We start from the raw sequence: 20243 nt of genomic DNA on the forward strand, positions 1-20243 counted from the left end.
GGAGGAGATCTGTTAAGGAGCCAAGGCACTTCATCCTGGCACAAGCCAAGAGTAGGGCTGTGTCAGACATCCAGGAGCTATTGAAAGACAGGAGTACAGTGAGATCTCTGAAGCTATTTGAAACTATCCAGCTGGGAGGTTGAATGCCAGGGTTTGTGGAAGAGCAGATATTTTTCCTTTCTATCAAAAATCTTTGAGAAGATCCTGGGTCATGTATTGCCTGTAGTCTACAATAGATTGAATGAGGAATCCATCTTCATGGGTTCTTCTTTGTTCAAAATAAAGAGATAAGATAGAGAGATGTGGATAAATGATACTGCTTTTAATCATACTGTTGGAGTTCACATTGCCCAGCATGTGCAGGAAGGGAACCCCCAGCGTGCCAGGCACCTAGGGGAGGTGGGGACGGTGGCTTTTGGAGGGTACCATGAAGCTGTGCAGGGAATAGTCATACTGGGTTGCCTCCTGCACATGTTCTGCTATCGACACTGAACCATGCGTGCACCCAGGCACTTCTCTGGCTTTTACTGCACACTGATCTTCTCCCCCCAGACATGTCATCCTCAAGATGTTTTTCCATCTCCTTTAATCAGATTAACCAGCTGCTCATGCTCTCAGGACGCTGACTCTGTGGGATGTGCTTCAGAACTTTGTCTCGCCTTCATATTTACCCCCTCGACAGTTGTGTTCTCGAAGCAAGGGCATTGTGTCCAGCTTGACTTGCTGGGGCACCTATATTCTGTTTTCTGTGAGAGGGGCTCTTTTCATCCCCTTGGACACGCTGCACTGCACCTGTGTTCTCTCAAAAATGGGGCTCGAGGTGGTACCTTCCCTAGGGAGATGGCAGGGGCAGACCTGTCCCATCTGCTTTGGACTGGTATCATCTTCCAAAACATTTTAAGGGATGCTTGCTGGTAGAAATTCATTTTTTACATCCCTCAGGGTGACATTAGGCACTGTGGGATGGTAGCAAGTGATTGAGTTGGTACCTTTGAAGAGGGCAAGCTGCCACCACAGTTGAAGCTCCTGCTTCTTAGCAAGGACAGGGTGAGGAGCTAATTTGCTGCAAATAGGAAGCAAAATGTGTATGTGAAAATGACCATGAAGATTTCACATACATACATGGAGTCTGTTCTCTTACTCTGATTTTAAGATGACATATCTCTGGTGATATAAGCCAAATTTGCCATTTGTGTCCACAATCCATATATAGCACTAAATGTGTATGCAAGCCAATGAATGAATGTTTCCATTATTGTGTTTGCAGTCTGGAAAAAAGAACCCAGTAAACCTCTGAATAGCATCAAATATATCTAAACTAGAACATTAAAGGCTTTTCCATAAATACATGCATTTTGGGATGCCTGCTACTCTGTTCTTAAAACAGAACCAGAGCTAATTGCCAATGAAATCAGCAGTCGCTGTACCGATCAGATGATCAGCAAACAGCTAACCCAGTGTTTACAGGACAAAGTCTGGGCTTTGTTGTGCTCCGCAGCACCTAGAAGCAGTTGCCATCCCTACTTTTCTTACTGTTATTCTCCAAGATCTTCCAGCTTTACTGCAGCTGGACTTGTGAAGCAGTAATTACTATGAATATGCATGTATCTTCCCTCATAAATTATTTCTGACGCATGTGTTTTAAGTAGGGCAACAAAAATATATGAACTAGACAGGCTATAATTGTTTGTGTGGAGTTATTTTTTGTGAAGTAACTTGGATTTGAATGTCAAGTATTTTTACTGTGGTATTCATTACAGCACTAAAGTATTGATTTTGTCCCCCTGGACACTAAATACCATTTTTAATAGAAGTTTATTTGCATGGAGCTAATATCTGTGATGCTGTGTTGGTTGCTATATTGTTTCTACAACAAACAGTAGCTGCAGAAGATGAGATAAGGTACCTGTACCCAGTTCCTACCCTGGCCATACCAGTGCTGAAAGCATGAACTGGTTTACATTTACTGCACTAGTTTTGCATAGCTTTTGCACAGTTTTACATTTACTGTTTGGTTTTACATAGCCTTGCGCTTGCAGCACTGTGCTGCAGGTATATTTGCACGTTAGAAGGGCTGCATAAATGGTGATGTGGTCACTACCCATTTGCCCTAATTACTAATGATAAAGCTGGTCTATTTTTTAAAAGGAAAAGTAGTATTAAGCTAGCTAGTCTACTGAAATACATCTGTCTATATTCAAGATTTTCTTTTTGCCTAGAAATTATGAAGTTCAATATAAAGCTACTTATGAAAAAAGTATATTTTTATCATTTCTTCCTCTAATAATCACCGAATATGGTTGTCAGAAACAAACAGTGAGACAGAAATGTTTTCATTTTATAGACTGAAAGGCCTTCTGGAAACATAGGCTTGTGTTGGAGCATTTCTCAGAATATTTCTTTAGATCCATCTGTCAAAGGAAGATATTAAAACCGACGTTCTTTTATCTTTTTATATATTATGGGCCTAATTTGACAGCTTTTTTTCAAGCATATTTCCTGTTGTTTTCATTGCCCTTCTGAAACATAGACGATACCATGTAGGAACTCTCCCTGCTACATTTATTTACTATTTTTGGCTGATAAAATTTTCCACATCACAATTTCTAGGCTTATGAGCCTTGGTATTTAGAGGTACCGACTCCTAAGCGTATTTGTGCTGACATACTATCAGCACCGGCTCAGAAACATTTCCACCTCACTCCATCCTCTATACTCAAGTCACCCTGCCAAAATTCAAGTCTCTTTCATATTCTGATTTGTTTACTCCATGTCTCTTTTTAGCATGCTTTGTTCCCAGATGGTGGGGCAGTGTGTCATTAAGTTCCTAAAAAGTGCTCAGTCGACTGGGGTGGGAGGGAAGCTGGAAAGCCCTGGTAGCTTCTCTACCGCAGTACAAGGGAGCATCATGACGTCCTCCCTGCTGAATGGAGCCATACTATCAGCCTGAGCACATCACCTCATTTGAACTCTTACATTACATAGAATGAGGAAAGAGGTTTTAATTTATCCAAGAACATCCCCGTGAAAGGAGTTTTAAGTCATTTCACCGATTATGAAATCTCAGCCATGAAACTCTTATTCAGGCAGAACTATTGATGGGAAGATCCCTATTACAGCTAGAATATTTTTTCTCCTAATAACAATGAAAAACCTGCTACATATTATTACATTTTGAATGAGGGCTTCTATGCAGTAGAGTTTTAATGATCTGACTGTTGCCAAGTTTTGCTTTCAAAATCCCAGTGGAACATTTTTACCAGGCCTATTAGGTAATGCACACAACTTTTGGGCACAAATTCACTATCTCCTATTCAATGTCCTCACGCTAGACCTTGCCAATGACACAAATGTTCTTTTTCCATAAATTCCATCAACCATGGTCTAGAAGCCATAGTTTTTGCTGCTCTGTTCATCTCTGCTTTGTATGCATTTGTTATAGCTGGTCATTACCCTTTAACAAAAAACTTTCTGTCTAATTTAGCGTCTCTTTAAAATAAAATTTCTGAGGCAAAGATCATTCTCTGCTGTGGGCCAGTTTTGACCCTTTTGTAAGTATCAGGAACATCTTCAGTATTTAAGATGGGAAATTTTGTATTGTCCTAACCAATGAATAAGGAAATATTTTTTTCCAAATCTCAGAACATGCCAGTTATACAGACTTTGCAATACTTCCTTCTTATAGCCTTATTTTCAGTGGGATAGTTTACATTTTGTCAGGCCAAAAGTGGAAGTTTTAAAATTTATGAATCTTTCAAGTGCTACTTTTCATAGGGCATTAACCACTTTGTATTTTCCAAAGGTTTGAAGATCCCAGGGCTGTAATAAATACTTTTGACTCCAAACCAGTTTCATGGAAGTCTTGCCCTAAGAAAAGATGTAAACTTAATCAGTGACTGAAATCTGGGCTGACTCTCCAATCCTGAAATAAATGATTGCCATAGAGCATCTCAGTTGGGATGGGAGCCTGAGGGCACATCAGGGCTGCTGTCACTATTTAAGACTCCTGCTGCGAATCCTCTGCCAAGGAATGGCCAATTGATCTGTTTTAGCGGATCCTTTGGTCATTCCTGTTCTATTGCCTTTCTTTCAGTATCGCTTAAGAAACAGTCCCATACTAACCAGAAGATTAATGACATCACCTAATTGGTTTTGCTATCCTTAGAGATGATGGGCCAAATTAATCCCTGTTAGAGCTCCATTAATCTTTATGGATTTACACCCAAGATTAATTTGTCCCCATGATACTAATCACTTGCTGTGTGGTCTGTGGAAAATCACTTAACTTTGCATGTTGGTTTTCCATCCCAGCTGGAAAATGGCGCAATAACTCTTGAGTTCAGTGAAGACAAATGCTCCAAACACTCCTAGGATTGGTTAAAATGGAAGACACTTTTTAATAAAATGCACATTTTATTTCTGAATGTCAGTTTCAGTTTGCACTTGTTTTCTTGCTTCATAGTGAAGCTTGGGTAGACACATTTCCCTACAGGGGTATGGATGTGCCTGGGATTTATACTGAGTAAAGTCTTGGTACTGTAGAGTTTGGTGGGAATTTATGTGCTGATTATCCCAGGCCCGGGGTGTCACGCTTCAGGTTTTACAGAAGTCACACACACACCCAGAGGCGGAATTTGGACTTTCTCATTTCTGCTTCGTTTAGGCCAATTTCTACAGCTGTTCCCCAGTGCGAATCTCACTGAAGATAGCAGGAATTTTGCTTAAGTAAGGATTACAGGATTAATCCCTCTATCTCCACTCATGTTTATTTTGGCAGTCATTTAGATCGGCGATCTCCGGAGCTCCCTAGCTCAGGTTCTCGCCATTCTGCTCACAGATACGCATCTAAACGTGCCTCTCATGGATTAAAGTAGCAATTGCATTTACCAAGAGTCTTCTATATTTGCAGAAAAATGTTCTGGTAATGCCACCAATTAGATAAAACTGGGACTTCATGCAGGTAATAGAAAAGAATCTGCTGATAAGGATTGCAGCAATTTATTTTAGCTGGGACCCATGCTAGAGGTGAGTAACAAGCAATCCATCAGTTAGATGACAAAAAGTACACTTGAGTTTTACAACTCATTCCCTTTTAATAACCCCAGGCACTATTTCTCAATCAGAAAATATGTGTGTTGAAATCTGTTCTTCTCTATTTATGCATATTTAATGTGTTCAATTGCCTTTATTAGCAAATACATGTATAATAAAGAAGTTAAAGAATCGGTCATTGTAGTCTTTTCTAGTAGGAAACTATACAATAAGATTTAATGATTTTTGCAAAAAAGAAGGTGCAGTGTGTTCAGTAAAGAAATAATTATAGGGTTTTGACATTTATTTGGTACAGCTTCTTTGAGCGATTTACAAATTGCTACGTAAGAGCAAGTATTTTTCAGCTATGCATTTTATTTTACAGCCAGTATTAGTTATTTCTTCTTGATTCTAGAAATATAAGAACTGTTTTACCTACTTCCTGGAATTCCAACAGACATGCTAAATATACACTGAAATCATTGTCAATTATTTATTTGAGTTGGCAAGGAAAAATATTTTTAAAGTTTAATGAAGCCAGCAGTGATACACAGTTTCATGTTGCTGAGCAACAATAGTGGTGGCCAGCATTTTTAAGGTAAAAGAATACAGTATAATCATGTTGATGCCTCAGGGCTCCGTTGTACCTCCTACAGTAAAACTCAGGGGAGCAGGATCAAAGGGCCAGCGGACTGCTTCAACTCACTGAATTTCTCATGAAGAAGCATCAACTTGCAGGTCAGGAGGGGAAGCTTGGGGACAGCCCCCAAACTCCACAGGTCCCAGAAAACCATGAGGAAAGAAGCTCTTGCCTCCTCCAGGGCAGAAATGATTGAAGGATTTGAGTAAATTGAAGGGGAAGCCTGAGAGGGATGTAGGAAAAAATTGAATGCTATAGGGAGTGTACTTAATCTGGTGCTTCTCAGAGTTCAAGGATAAAAAGACATTAAGTGAAGTAAAAGGCAGAACATAAATTTGATTAAAAGAAAGGCTTTTGCACAATGCATAATTGATCTGTGGGACTCACTACGTCAGAGTGCTACTGAGGCCTAAACCATAAAGGATTCAGAGAATGACTAGCACTAATACAGACCATGCAATCATCATTAGCTATATGAGGTAGAGGGTTTTTTTAAAAAAGGGAAATATATATATGTATCTCTCCCTCCCTCCCTCTCTCTCTCTTTTCTTGCTTCCTGGGACCAAATAAATAAATAGAAAAACTGGGGAGAAGATTCTACTGAGGACAAGCTGTTTTATAAATGCCTGTTGTGTGGCAAGCTGAAGCCCATCTGGTACTGGGCGAGTCGGAACACAGATGTGGGTTAGCCTGGTAGTTCTTGCTCATGCGATGCTCTGTAGAGATGTCTCCCCGCGGGGTGGCTCTTGCCTTGGGCTACTTCCTTTGTATTCAGGACAAATCCCAGTTTGGTGGGACCAGGGTCAGTGAGACTGGAGACTTCAGACAGGGGCTCCCACGAGCCTCTGTGGCTTCGCAAGTGAAAGGAGAAGCCTTCCCACTAGGAAAGGCCACGGAAGTCACACACGGACTTGACTGAGTCTGTCCAAACACGTCCGTTACCGATAAACACAGTTCCAGCTGCATGGCAGTCCCGTGGGGAAAGGTGCAGGGCTGGAAGGAGCGGAGCAGACTGCCGTTGTTTCCTTCACCGCCAGCTTCTGTTTCCCCCTGATAATAAAGGGGCTGAAAATATGCAGCACTATGGCTCGTTATTTATTAACCACGTTCCCCAATAAACGTATCGGTGCAAAGCAGTACCAGATTATCATGCTTGATTTGTGCATATTTTTGAAAAGTGTACTCTGAGCCTACTGGGAGTTATGTTTTTGAATGTTCCTTTTTCTGTACTCTCTGAGTCATATTCCCATCATTCCTATACCTCACAATATTTTCCCATTGCCATAGTGACTGCCTGTGAGGGAGGCACAGCCGAGTAACTTCAGGTTTTTACGGAGCCCAAATTGCCTACCAGACTGGACCTGTGCTTGAGTTTGTCTTACACCAATCAGGCGGTATGAACTAACTAGTGCTTTTTATTTTTAAGAGAATCATTTTCTGACACAGAGATGATATTGTCACCTGTCTGGTCTAAAAGTCCTCCCACCAAATCATCCCAGTTGGTCTGATCCTAAATCTTCCGAGTAGGTCTGACTCTGTAAGTAGGCAGCGACTCCACGCCTGAATTCTCACAGAGCAGCTCGATGAATTGAATTGCAATAGTAGAGTACGTGTTGCTCACTTGCACATGTGTGTCCCTCCCTGCTTCTGTTGAATTCCTTAAACTTAGAAAGAGTTTGGACCAAATCCGTGTTTCTGAACACCTCCCTCTGTTGGACACAGATCCAAATGTCACAGCTTTCTCAAATGTCACACTATGACACCTAAGCAGAATGGCAAACCTGAGTTTCGTAAGTGTGAAGATATCATTTTAAATTTTGTGGTTTAGATTCTGGAATATATAAAAGATTAATATATTTTATGGATTTAAACGTGTATCTTAGGTAATGTAAAAGTCAAATTTATCTTGTAGAAGCTACTTTTGTTAGCACTGTGAAGGGCAAGTCCGGAAAATAGATAGTCTAGCCTTCAAGGTTAATGATCATTTTCAATGCCTGTTTAGGAGACTGTGCCACTGAGAAATAAATCATATTAGATTATCACTCTTTTATGGGGGAAATGGAGGACAGTTTGTACAGAATGCAGTTACATAGACTCATAGAATCGTTTAGGTTGTAAAAGACCTTTAAGATCGAGTCCATGAGTACATGTAGGTGTCTGTGAATGCAGAGAAAAGAGAGGCATAAATGCCTTTCATCTCATTCAAGGGAATAATATAAAGAGACCCAAACATTCGATTCTTTCCCTATCAGTACTTTGTGATATGAAGACAAATACAGGCTGAGCTCATTTTATAATATTTTCAGATGTGCTGATTACAGATGCTCAGGAGCATCAAACCCAGAGAGAGCTCTCCTTTCCGTAGGTGTATGTGTTTGCCTGCTAAACAGCAATTAGACGGTTTTAACTGAAAGCAAATACTGCAGTCAGTGTGAATAGCCTTTTTACTTCATCAGCCTGTCCATATGAGCATCATAGGAGTGGATCCAAAAAAGGGAACAGAGTAGAATAACGAAATCCCAGACATCCCACATACTGTTTTGGAAGCAGACAGTGAGGACACCTCAGTCCTGATGCCTACTCAGGCTTTTAGCATTTCACTATTGCAACTGTGATTGATAGTGATTTTTTGCCAAGTTTTGACTCTGCTTTGTACCTTCTCATAAGAGGGAAAGGGGTATTAGCTCATTTTATAACGAGCGCTAGTGGACTGTGATTGCTTCATGTTGACCTGACTTGACACACACCAGTGACCGTGAGAAGAAAGGCTGATTCTCCACCACTATCCCCCAGAATAGTAGCACCATAGACATGAGTGCTCAGAAAAGTGACTCAATTTTTTGGCGTATCATCAACTTTATTTTCTGGTATGACACCAACTAAACTGTTTTCTTCATCAGCTGCTCTTGGGGGTGGTAGGAATATATTGCCAATGACTTAAATGGGGGCAAGATTTGATCTCCTCAGAAGAGAAAAATGGAGCAGTGTCCTAATTTATATTACTCCAGCTTGATAGCAACTGAGAGAGATTTTGTAAGCAAAGCGGGATTATTTGAGGCACTCCAGCCAATTACTTGTGAATCTTATGTGAGAAGAACAACAGCAAAATGCCCATGGAAGTGGCCCTGCAGCTACTGTTCCCCAGAAAGCTTAATGGGTTGGACAATAACTTGGTGAGGTGGCTCTCAGGAAACCTAGGCTGGAAAAGACTTTGAGAGTTCACCTAGTCAATCTGACCCAAGGCAGGACCAGCTATATCACATCAAACAGGACATATATTTTCTAAAATTATCTTAGAGATGTTCCATGGATGCTCTGTAACTTCCCCAGGCAACTTATCCCAGTGCTTTACTGCCCCTGCAGATGGAAAGATTTTTTATTCTAATGTCTAACCTGAATGAGAATCTTTCCCGATACAACTTAAACTGGGCTTAAATGCTCCAACTGAGGCATTATTAATGCGAATAGGGTGGAAGGATTTCTTCATACATTTTCAGGATTATTTGTCCATTGCAGTATGATGCTTGCCTTTTCCACTCTGCATAACATAGCTCACTCAATGTGTGGTTTGTGGTCCACCCTTGGTCAAGTTATTTCCTAACCAGTTATTACCCACCTTCCAGCAGATAATTCCTGTCTAAATGTAGTCCCTTGTACTGGTCCTTAGTACATTTTATCTTGCTTTTATGGATAGTTCCTTCAAGCTGCCAAGATCTTTTTTTAAATTTTAATCTGACTATTGACTACCATACTTGCAGAGCTCCCAAGCTGTGACCTGCACATTTACTAAGTATGTCTTCTGCTCTCTTTTTCAGTCACTAATGAAAATGTGGACTATAATGGAGCTAAGGACAAAACTGTGCAGAATCGTATTTCATACATCCTTCCATATTGTGTCACTTTTTAGGTATAATTACCTGAACAGTCTTACACCTGTTAGAACAGGTATAGCAGGGTCAGCAAGGCTGCTTTTCCTTATTTGCTTGTGAGAGTGCCATGAGTGTGCGAACTTCAACCTTACTGAAGTTGAGTTATATGACACCAACTGCCTTTCCCCTGTCCACAGCACAATACAGACATAGAAGGAACTAGACTGGTTTGACAGACTTTGTTCTTACAACTAAAGCTGAATGCTACCCACTTCCCCTTTATCTTCTAGGGACTTATGAATTGTTTAAAAAATCCTAGAATTTGGGGCAGGAATTGAATTTAACCAGACTGATCGATAATCTCCTAGCTCCTTCTTTTTTCCCCAATTTAAAGACAGGCGCCATGCTTTCCTATTTCTGACCCTCTGACACCCTCTACATCTAGTCACTCAGAGACAGTAACTACCCATCCTGGGATCAGTCTGCCTTTTAAACATCATAGGATGAAGTTAACAAGTCTAGCTAATTTGAAAAAAATTATTTGAATACAGTGCTGCCATGAGATGAATCAAACCGCAGAACTCATTGATCCTAGTAACAAACATCTATTTGCTAGGTTAATTTTCATCTGGATCAGATCCCCCATCCAGATCCCTGCATGCCCTTACAAATTGCTGTGGCAGCGGGATGCAGGAGGGAGCAAAGAGGTGGGAACAGAGTGGAGCAGGGAGAGGGTAACTGCATTTTTCAGCAACAGCACTGGCTTAACACATTTGTTGAAATACAGCTTTAATGAAGACGGATACAAAAAAGTCATTAACCATTTGTACCTTCCTCGCGTCATCTGTTGATAGTTGTCTTGCACCTCTGAGTAGTGGACCAGCACTCTTCTGGCCTTCTTCATATGCATTTGTAGAATGACATCTTGTTCCCTCACTGTCCCTGCCTGTATCTTATTTTGTGTCTTTCTGATTTTACCTCAACATACTTTTGCCATTCATCTATACTTATCCTGAAGAGTTCAATCCCTTTCCATATACTTTCTTCTGTTCGGGTCAGAAAGGGGCTTGTGGTGAAGCCAGGGACTTCATTACTACATTTCCTCTCCTTCCTCTACACTGGGATAACTTGAGTTTCTGAGCTCCAAGGGAAAACATGCAGGGATGGAAAAATCCTGGGTTTCAGTCTTCATATGCCATATTTCCTAATTTCACATGGAAGGAAATGGTGAATGAATGACAGAGCAAACACTCTTCATCAGGCCAATGGAAAAAGTACAAAATGCTACATTGTATCAAGACTTTCCCCTAATTTTATTGGTTGAAAACCATCTAACTCCAAAAAGGACATAGCCCATGGAGGACACTGGCAAGAGAAAAGGACATTTTTTCTGCAGTCCTCTGGCAGTTCCCCTCTGCTCGGCAGAGCTGAATGCAAACAGATATTTCGCTCTGCTTCTGGTCTCAAATTGCATCATTTTCCACAAGTTCACATGTATGACAGCTGAAAATCATGAGTCATATGTATTATTTTCCAGCACAAAGTATTATTTACTCCTTATTCTTGGATGGTCACCAAATGACATTTAAAAGAGTGAAGCTGGCAAATGTCCTTTTACACAGTCTTATAAAGGTTTTCTTTAAAACATCTTACTGATATGAAATGAATGCCACCAACTTCTTTGAAAGGCATTTTTTTCTTAATTGGTTGTATGACACTAAATTGCGTCAGAATTGCTAAGCTTTTTTTCCTTGCTGCAATGATTGCTGAATAAGAAAATAGCTGCTGATGTCTTGAAATAAAAGATGTCATGAAGGAATGGGGAGATATTATAGATGTGTATATCTGAGAAATCTGGATCTAAGGTTTTGACTTTTTGCCAAAAATGTGTTTAGTTGAATGAAGTCTCTGACGAGCATTAAGCAGCTAGCTAGGTTGTTTGTAATTATTTCTGTATATAGCACCATAAAGTTATATAACACTTTTTCTAACAAATAAAAAGTAATGAATTCAAGACTTCAACTGAAGCTGATAGTGCTGTGCAAAGTTACAGCAGGTGAAGACTTGGCCCTTGGCCTATTCTACCCATCCCTTAGTCAATGGGGATTCATTCACCTTCATGTGGGAATATCTGTCTGAAGGGATGGTTTGGGGAAAAGATGCAAAATTCTTCATCACAAGATTTCTCAGACATCTGTAAAATATACCACAAGCTGGTTATGGCCAAAACATTCATTAAACAGCTACTGATATGTAAAAGAGCTGTTTAAGAGGAAAAATGCAAAGGAAAAGGCAGCAAGCCCCTGCATGACAGGGCTGCAGGCTGATGTTTAGAGCAAGACCCTAGCTTGGACTGCATGGTGGTCATGCAGTGTCCCTTGGCAACCTCCAGCCCTTCATCAGCCAGTGCACACTGCAGGGGTTTTATGTTCTTAATTCTTTCGTTCATGGCTGCATCTGCTTGTAGAATTTATGGCACACAATACATATTTTTCTTTTGAGATTCATTCTATTCTTTATTCCAGCATTTATTCTGTTGGAAAGTGGTGGGACAAGAAGGGGTTATCGGGCATCAAAAAGTTGAAAAGAGCTTGTCTTCTTGCCTTTTTTTGCTTGAATTATGACTGCACTAATGACAAAATCCTTTTAGTTTCCCTCCTTTCCCTTATCTGTAGCTTTGGTTTTCTCTTGCTTCTTTGAAAGCTTGAGAGAGAAACGTCAGGTGGTGAAATACTTAAGAATTAAAGGGCTGCATCAGGAAGCATTTTTGAAATTAGGTGACTCGGTATCCAAAACAAATGCACGATTGTTCTTCATGCTTGGATGGCTGGCAGCCAGGCAGCAGGGCCTGGGCTATTTCTCAGGGCTTCATTCAGAGACTGTCATTATTGCCCCTATTACTTTTTCCTCCGTCCAGGACTCTCTTGAATGCCACCACCAAAGAGAAGAATGCCACGCATGGCTTCCCCTGAGGAGGATTAGTAATCCTACACCTTGCACTGCCTGGCAGAGGTGTTTTAAGAACAACCGGCATTCTGTCCCCAAAAGCCAAATGTTTTATTACTGTATGGACCTGATCCTACAATTTAAACCCCGATGTCTATTCATGTTCCTGGGCAATTCACTGAAGGCTTCTTTGGTTCAACCACTTACTTTGTTGCATTTTATTTCTTAAGTTTTATATGTCAAAAGGAGATGAAAAGTGGAATTTATCTAAATTTCTGGATACACTTGCTATGAATCTGTAGAAAGAAATTACTCTGAAAAAACACGTAACACAAAATTGCTTTGATCACAATGTGGGCCTTGGGTGATTGCACAGACCAGAACAAAAAAGTTTCTTCCAAGCCAAATTCTGTTCCAAAGTAAATAAAAAAGTTTAATTCAAAACAAAACTGTAGTTACCCACAAAAAATAAAAGCTGCAGTCCGTGCTGGATATTAGTGAAAAGTAATGTTGAAAACTGTAGGAAAGGATTGTTGCCTATTGCTTTTTTCTTGAGCCAGCCAAGTTTAGATTAGCTGATGATTTAACTGTTTTCCTCCATCCCCAGGTTGTGTCTTGGGATCTTGCACTGGGAAAGCAGAAATGGGCTGAGGCAGCAAAAGCAGTGGAGGGATGAAGGTCTCAATGTAGGTGGTCTCAGGCTCTGGCAGATATCAAAGGAATCTGCGAGTGTAGTGGGCTGAATTTCCTGCCTGTCCCTTGTAGGTCATCCTGCCTTCCACCCTCTCGCTCTTCCACCCGCTCTGGAGAAGCTCATGGAAATTCAATGAGTTTGAACCAGTGGAATTTCTATTGTCCCCTGCAGAAATAACACACACCATACAAATGGAATTTCTTCCCCTACCTCTTTTGGTGTAATTAATATTGTATTTGATGAAAGACACAGGAGGTGGATAAGCAAAACATGAAGCTAGGTTAGTTGAGGTGGTAAATGGGCATATGTGATGGCAGGAGTTAGGATTACAGGTAACCTCTCTATGACTTTTTAGTAGTGCAAATTAACTTTTCCAATAAGCCCCTAACTAAAAGCAAGCATAACATATGAAATCACTAAAAGAAATGCAGTACTTTTCCCAACTACCTCTCAGAAGACGTTTGCCATAATTCATTTTCCATATCTGGGCAAATTTCCAGTAACATAAATTACCAATTTTAGCTCTTATTGCAAATGTAGGAAGTAACACTAATGAGATTGGCTAGCCCCTTCTAACATTAATATATTGAACGGATGTGGTGCTTCATCTTACACATACATTTTTATGTGTGCTTTATTATTTACATGGCTGACAGTAAATTTTCCTAGTATGCATTGGTTCCCATGAGAGGCCCTTAATTGTGCTGGATCCTGAAAACAGTGAAACACTGACATGGGAAGGTGGGAAATTATGGATATCAGTTCTGATAAGGCACAAGCTTAAACCACCATCCTATCGACCAGGGAACAGAAGAAATAGTGCTGAGATACCTCCCTCTGTCCATGGCCACTGTGGGTATCTGTTTGCAGCGGAGAGAGACTGAGAGACTCTCACAGTGTAGCTGACATATATCCTTTGGACATATATCCTGTTTTCTACTTCTGAGCTTTACACATTCTTGTAAATTGTTACAGTTAAATTAAAATGCTCATTCTAAAAATTGAACAGAATGACTATTTTAGTACCACTGTTAAAAAATGGCAATTTTTGTGTATACCTTAAATGATCAATTTGCTATGCTGTTATTTAAGTACTATTTAAAAAAAATATATCTACATTATAGTTTGCTCTGCTCTTATTCTTCTGTAATATAATTCAGAAGGCATAGATTTATATTGCTGTGGCTTTGTATAAACCAGATATTAAATTGTAATAAATATGACAAATATATGCATAAAATAGACCTCTGGAATATTTATTGTCACAGTAACATGTTTATAATCATAACATAAAAATTAAAACAAAATCAGTGATTTCAGCCACGTGCAGGAGGAGCGTTGATGTGGTGCTAGCCACTCAAAAGCATGTCTTTTTCATACTTGCTGAAAGCATTTCTCAATACCTACATGCCTGGGGCTCCCCGAGGTTTCAGTGGGTGCCAGAAAGCTCCTTCTACTGGGACGGAATTCCCCATGGGGAGTGATACAGACCTGTAGGGGTGACCCTCCTGTGCCTTGGCTGGTGAACTGGTGAGCCTGTGCCAAAGCTATTGTACCTGAAACCAGAGAAGGCACTCTCGCAGGAGGTAGGATTCCTGCCCCTGAACACACAGATCTCAAAAAGCTCTGCTCCAGTGGAAGCTTTCAGCCTCTGTTGAGGGCTGAAGCCACCAAAAACACGGTTGCAGAGCTGAGCTAGAATTGAAAACTTTTAAGGAGTAATTTTGAAGAGTGGATGGATCATTTCCTTGGGTGATGCCATCCATCACTGCACCTCTTCACATCAATCTCTCAGTATTAATATCTCAGAAATGTGTTTCCCACCCACACAGATTGCACAGAAGGTGGAAAAGGAGTTGCATTCCTGTGTATCTGTAGTGTATTTTGCTTCCCATCAGTTTAGTATCATTATGTTATATCTATGGATGTAACAAGTCCACAGTTGGCCATTACATACACTGAAGTGCATTGAACCCAACTTGTTAGGGGACCTTACAAAAATAAGGGTATTTCTACTGCAGGCACTATGCTTGAAAGCATTTCATAATAAACTCTACAAGTAATACCTTCAGAGTTTGCAGGCAGGGTAGTCTAATGGTTAGTGCACTCAACTGGTAGTTATTCTGGTTTGATTCTGTCACTGCCTTCCCAGCATGACTAGCTGTCTCATGTTTTCCCTCTCATTTTCCAAATATGTAAAATAAAGACAACATTTAGTTCAAAAAGGTGATGCAAGTCTGAAAGCACCACTGTTTGCTGAGCAGCCTCCTATCTTTGAATGGGAAGAGTCATAGATGTGCAAAGCATTATTCTTTTCATCTTCAAAGCCTTCCCTTTGTATTTACAAATTAATCAATCTGCAAAGCAGTATTTTTTTTCCTGGGCAGTATGATTAAGAATATTCTTATTAATTATAGGGAAAATTCCACAATTCCAATATAAGTCATTCGAAACAACATGATGTATATAGACATATTGCAACATATTTTCATTTGGATTGTAAAACATGCATACCTTTGATGGTTTCATCCCACATTTGTTATATTGTATTTTTAATGTGCTCAGACTGTGCTGGCATAATGGTGATCCTCCCCTTATACCCTATCTTTCCCACATGCATGGAGCGTGCTTTGTAGTGACATTCATGAAGACCCCTGCTGTGGCTGAAATGCTGGAGTCCTGCTATTTAGAATGAACAATTATTCCAGCAGTTGAAGTGTTTTCACAAAGGAGACTGGGCGGCAAGGCACTTCGTCCTTTCCTACCCCACAGTAGGAGAGGAAATCCTTATTTGAGCCTATGATAGGACTGTGACAGAGAATCGCACCTGGAGATAGTCTAGTGGTGAGGAAAAGCCGCTTTTGAAGAACAAAGGCAATTTATTCGCCGCATGAAATTATCTTAAAACCCCAAACAATCTCTGCTGCTGTTCGCTGAAGAGAAAGGGCAAACAAACAAAAATATAAAAAAAATCTGTCTAAATCAGGATTTCAGCAGACTTGAGGCCGCTAAATCCAAAACTTAACCCCAGAGGCCCCTCTGCTAAATGCCGACCTCATCCCGCAGTGCCTAAAACCCTGTCGCTGGCTCTTCCTTCCCTGGGGCTCCTGCCGTGTGTAGCCTGCTGCTGCTTCTGGGCATCACGGCTGCCCCGCGCTGGCCCCCGGCTCCTGCCGAAGCACCGTGTCCTCCAAGGTTGAGGTAGAGCACCTCGCTGGTGAAACAAGGTCTGTGCTCCGACGCCAGCTTTCAGACCACCTAACTCCCAGTGCTGGTGGTGAACGGCTGCAAGAGGTGCCCATTTCTTCTGTTTTGAACGAGTGATAGATGGTTCAGGGAGAAGCGCACGCGTGGTACCTTGTGTTTTGGATTGTAGGCTGAGGCCAGGCACCAAGTGTTGCAGTGCTTCAGTTTTTCAATAGATAAAACCTCTGACTCAGAGGAAAAGCAAAACTTGAACAAACATGCAATTTAAAACCTTCCAGGCTCGAGCAGGGACTGACTGCTGCATTAAGACAGACTGTAAATGCTGAAATGGACTCTTACGTCTTAAATGGAAACACAGTGAGCTACAGAACTGGGCTCAGCTCCCTTTGATCACGCTGCAGTAAACGTGACCTACCAAATGATTGCTAAAGAGCTTGAGGGGCTCTTCAAAAGTTAGTCACAGTAAAACAGATGTTATAATTATATCCACTGATAAATGTTAGCAAAACCAGCACATTGGCTGATGGCGCTAGATGCTTTGCCCGATGAAGATTTCTCTAGTTACAAAATAGGTTCAGCGTGCGCAACAGCCGCCCAAGCTTTCCTGATCCGTTCAGCAGACACGCACTGCACTGACCTGAAAGAAGAACATTCCAGCCTCTGTGGTGAACCGAGCCTTCCCCTCCTGCAAACTCTGCAAAGAAGGGCCCACTATACCTGTGCCATTAGCAGCTCTGCACGGCAGGCTTTGCCACCGACATCCAAATCCCAATGTCCTTCCCTTACCAAGTGCCATCACCTCTTTCCCCAGACAGGCCTGCTGAAGGCAATGGCATTCAGCACAGACCCAGACTGTCCAAACTCTCACCAAATGGTGGGAACAGCCTGACACTGTCAGATGACAGAGCCACAGAAGTGAACCAGAAGGGAAAGTCCCTCTTCAAAAGCCTTTCTCTACCAGCCAGGCAAAACATGCTCATATCAGGCTATTTCTGTCAACATTATTGTTAAATGTAAACAGTACAGGGATAAGATTTATATAATCAGTGTCTGCTATTTTAGTGGATTTTCAGAGGATACTGTAACTAACTCAGATTTCTTTGTTTTATATTGATGTGGTGACTGGGACAGCTTGCTCTTGACTTGAGAGTATTGTCAGCTATAACATTATATTATAATACTATACATATCTATACTGTTGAGAGTTATGAACTACAATACTTCTGATATGAACCTGCTGCAGGGTATTTTTTGTATTTATTAGTAATGCAGAACAAATAGAAATAAAAAAGGAACAGGAATACATAAAACATCAAAATTATTTTTTATAGCCTATTAACAGGAAGTGAAAGCAAGGCTTTTTTGTCCTAAAATTGGAGTATTAACTCCTGAAAATTCAGCTAGGGATGGGTAAAAGCTCTTTTGTTCTCACTTAGCAAATAGTCACTTGTATTACACCACCCAATACAAATGAAACTTAAATCATTAGTTACAAAATACAGCTTTCAAAAATGTAACATCACACAGTTTCTGACACTGCCAACAGTAAGCGTGCACAAACATACAGCAACAAATCCCTTACAGTTACATCAGTCCCCTATATTGCTCAGGGTGCCACATTCCCATCTCTATGATTTCCCATTTTCCGATGCACTAGCTCTGATCTGTACAAATGATTAAACCTATACTTTACTGAAAAATGGACAATAAAAAGAAGCATTTTCATCATTTCACCATACCAGCAGACTTCCCAGAGACACATTAATGCATCCTTCTGATCCATTGTCCCATTGTTCCCACAGCCAGACAGAATTTTTCATTTTGTGCCTTGTGGTGCAGTTTAGCGTAATAAGATTGTAACAGGTCTCAAAATCATTGCAATTAAATTATGAAACTGTTTTCCTTTTCTGACCCTTGCCCTCAGAATATAATGGCATCATAACAGCATCTAGAGACTGGAGCCGAGATCATTTTCTGTCACATCACCGAGCTGATTTGCAGTGCGGTGAGACGATAGGCTTCACTGACACCTTTACAACTAATTTTGGTGGGTAATCTATTCTAAGGTTTTAGATGTTGCATCTTCCTTTAAGAATGCCGCCTTCAGATCAGGTTTAGATTTGAGTTTCGAAGTGACTTAATTTCCGCTCCCTGAAATGGAGCTGCATTGCTCCTTTTTGTCCTTTCTGCTGCTTTGGCAGATGTCGTAAAAGTTATTGGGCACTTACTTCTCTTACCTTTGTAGCATTCTCACTGACAACACATTTTTTACTACAGACATAATACTTTTAGATAGCATAGATTTCATAGATTTATTTGCCAAAACTTGCACATCTGAAGGAGGTATAGGTTAAGCTAACATCAACATCTTATGGCAAGCATGCTACTTGTGCTGAAACCGTCTCAAGCTGGTGGGAAATCAGCACATTAAAACACTTCTCAACCTCAAAAATAATAACCTAATCACGGCAATAACATTTTAAAATGAAGGAAATTCTTGATTAAAATTTGTATTAAAAATGAGCTTCATTTTTCTATTATTGTAACTTGTCTGCCAAAAATCCCATGCATGTATGTGTTTCTGTGTGTACAATTTTTTAGAACAATATGGTATCTTCAAAAAGTTTGATGGCTTATGAATGAAAAGGTCATGAGAAAACCTAAGGGCTCTGCATTAATTTTAAAGATGAGAAAGAATAATTGCTCGTTTAAAACATTAAGAAAATCTATTGTCTTTAGTATTTTAAAAATAATTTTCTCTTCCATGGTTTTTGGTTTTTTTTTTTTATATAATTAAACTACCACAAATCTCTGTTATTTTACAGCCCACAGCTATAAAAAGCAGTTGTTCTTGTCAGATACAAGTTAAGCACCATCAGGCTGTGTAAGTACTTGTGTTGGAGATGACTTCAACACGACCGATATTGGCAGTGGCAATTCAGGAGGGAGCACTTTTCACTCCGCTTTAATATGGAACCGATATCTCTGCCTAATTTTATAGCGTATTTCTGTGTTAGCACTACCATGGTTTAGTGGTTGGTGAAAAGACTCGTATATACCGAACCCATGCCTGTAAATGGATCCACATGATGGAACTGCCCTGCAAAAAGCTCCTGAAAGGACTGAGACCCGAAGATGTGCTTTGTTAAGTGCTTTGGCATTTTTCAAGATGAAAGGTGCTATAGATACGGAATGCACTATTTTCTTGTGTCCCTTGAGGAGCTTGAAATAAAAATGCCTTTCAGTCACTTGACACTTCAACATCCCTAGCACAGAAATCGAAGCCCGTAAGGTATAAAACAGTTTTACAGTATTACCAGCCACCAGTTTTGTACCACTACCCTCATCTCACCACGAATGGACGTTATAAACATACCTAGCTAAAAATATTAAAAGCAGTTGAAATTATTTCAGTGTTCTATACTGGAAAAGTGTGTAATATTCTTCAAACTAGGTAGTTAAAACTGTATAAAATGCCCTAGCAAATTACAGTATGCATCTTTTTTTTTTCCTGTTATTGTAAGAGAGCGTCAGTTGCAGCATTATCTTGACAACTCTATCCTGTAGCCAGCTGAATCGCCACTGAAATCCGTGGAGGGCGTAAGGTGCAACTACACGCAGTCTGTTGCTTCAGTGGAAGAAGCGAGAGCGTCAGCTAAACCAGCAATAAGCAGAGTGTTGCTGCAGCACGGAGGGATGCCGAGGCTGTAGGTGCCCTGCGCTCTCCAGCTGACAGCCTGCCCCGGCACTTGCCGCGAAACTTCTGCCTTCAATTCAGAGACAGTCGCTCCCCTGCGCGGCCGTGCTTCTGGCTCACCCTCGGAGCCGCCCGGCGGGCATTTCCCCCCGCAGGGGC

At 40.7% G+C, this 20243-nt stretch overlaps 1 protein-coding gene across 1 annotated transcript in view; it reads left to right on the forward strand.

Moving 5' to 3' along the window:
* The window catches only part of EML1 (echinoderm microtubule associated protein like 1), a 130685-nt gene that overhangs the window by 24360 nt on the left and 86082 nt on the right, over positions 1–20243 (forward strand). The gene's annotated exons all lie outside the window — the stretch shown is intronic.

Source organism: Haliaeetus leucocephalus, unplaced genomic scaffold, assembly GCF_000737465.1.
Source record: "Haliaeetus leucocephalus isolate CR32 unplaced genomic scaffold, Haliaeetus_leucocephalus-4.0 Scaffold932, whole genome shotgun sequence".
Classification (NCBI taxonomy): domain Eukaryota; kingdom Metazoa; phylum Chordata; class Aves; order Accipitriformes; family Accipitridae; genus Haliaeetus; species Haliaeetus leucocephalus.